Source organism: Cebus imitator, unplaced genomic scaffold, assembly GCF_001604975.1.
Source record: "Cebus imitator isolate Cc_AM_T3 unplaced genomic scaffold, Cebus_imitator-1.0 Scaffold548, whole genome shotgun sequence".
NCBI classification, from domain to species: Eukaryota; Metazoa; Chordata; class Mammalia; order Primates; family Cebidae; genus Cebus; species Cebus imitator.
In genome coordinates, this window is record NW_016107863.1 from 97,384 (window position 1) to 99,542 (window position 2,159).

Consider the following 2,159-nt stretch of genomic DNA (forward strand, 5'->3'; position numbering starts at 1 on the left):
GTCACAGACGCCCCACAGTCCAGCCTCCCTTGCAGCTAAATGAAGTCACGTGATTCAGCTGTCAGTGAGGTCATGTGGCAGAAAGTTGACTGGTGCCCAGCATTCCCCCTCCCTTTCTCTAGCCTGCTGCTGGGAACGTGGATGGGATGGCTAGATCTCCATGTCAGAACTCCAGGAAAAGGGCCAACCCCAGATGTCGGAGCAGAGAGCTGGAGGCAGCCTGGTTCCTGAGGGCTTTGTGACCACCCCAGGTGCCACCCCTGATGCTTAGGGGAAAGGCACGATGTCTGCCTTGCATTAGCCCGGGCTGGTGCACACAGGTCTGTGTCCATGCTGGGAACTTCAGGCTGGCAGCCAGGCCTCCCACTTTAGCACAGCCTTTGTGCCTGCAGGTAGAGGTTACACAGGGTGGGATTAAAGGGGCCTGAGTTCAGAGTCTTCTGACACATGCTAGGAGGCCATTTCCATGATAAGTCTCTGGTGTCCGCTACAGGGAAGGAGGATCTGGGAGCCACTTACAGGCCATCTGAGACCTGTTCCTGTCAGCCTAACTACTCTTGGCTGCTAGATATACCTGGGTTGGGGGGCTGGCTGGGCTGGAATAGTGCCTGGGCTTCCGGGGCCTAGGGTCTGAGGCAACTCCAGGAGGATGGAAGTGACACCAACCAGGAAAGCTAAGGTGGGGTCAGTCAGGAAGGGTCCACCTTGCCTGCCAGTCAGAGAGTGCCAGGGATGCTCCAGGGAACCCCAGCCAGCAGGGCGGTGGCCCACGGCCTCAGCCTGGCAGCAGACTCAGCAGGCGCTGCTCTCACGTCCCTCCCTTTGCCCAAGGGCAGAGTATCGCCGGGACAGGTGCTGGTCTACCTTATGCTTGAATGCCTGGTGAGAAGGGAGGAAGTCTAGGCGGTTATCACCCTATGCTCTCAGGCCAAGCCTCTGAGCCAGGCCTGCAGATGCTGCCCCTGGCCCAGGCATACTGATTAGTTGGCTTTCTCACTTTGTTAGCCATCAAGGTGACTCCAAATCCCTTGGAGGACTCACGTGAATCTGCCGATAAGCCACTGACAAAATGCCCTTGCTAGGTCTGACTGCTTCACCCTTTTCCTCACCCTCTTCATTCCCTAAACACACCAGCTAGTGCCAGCCACGGGGCCTTTGCATGGTAGCTTCTTCTGTGAACACCCTCCCTTTTCCTCACAAGGGTAGCCTCTGTCTGTCATTCAGACTTCAGCTTAGACATCACCTCCTAAGAAAGGTCTTCCATGAACATCCCTCTGAAGTTAGCACCCTGTCACTCTCTAGCAGACCACTTTGTTTTAAATCTACATACAATATTGTTGCTAGATGCATTCTTGTTTGCCTGTTATTAAGCTTTGCAAAGGCAGAATCCTTGTCCATCTCATTCCCTGGTGTGACTCAGTGCCTGGGCAGAGCCGGGCACACAGTAACTGCACAAAGAAGGCCAGTGGACACCCTTGGGCAGAACACAGTGGTTAAACGCACAAAGGCAGATCCAGATGCCAATACTAAACTAGCTGTCTGACCTGAGGCCAGTTAGAGTCTGTGTCTCAGTTTCCTTATTTGTAAAAGGGAGGTAATGAAAATGTTATGAAGTTTATTCAAAATGGTGGATGTTGGACTTTTAGATTGGTTTTGGGCATGTGGTGAGTGAATTGTAAATTGTAGCCATGGCCTTCATCATCACCATCACTATCACTACCATCATCATTGTCACTAACACCATCATTATTATCACCACCACCACCATCAGCAGCACCATCATCACCACCACCATTACCACCACCATCATCACCACCACCACCATTACCATCATCATCACCAACACCATCATCATTATTGTCACCACCACCATTGACACTACCACCAGCACCACCATTATCATCATTATCACCACCACCATCACCATCCCACCATCACCATCATCACCATCATCACCACCACCATCATAATCACCACCATCATCACCACCACCATCAAAATCACCACCACCATCATCACCACCATCACTCTATCACCACCATCATCATCATCACCACCATCACTCTATCACCACCATCATCACCACCATCACTCTATCACCACCATCATCATCACCACCATCACTCTATCACCACCACCATCATCATCACCACCATCAC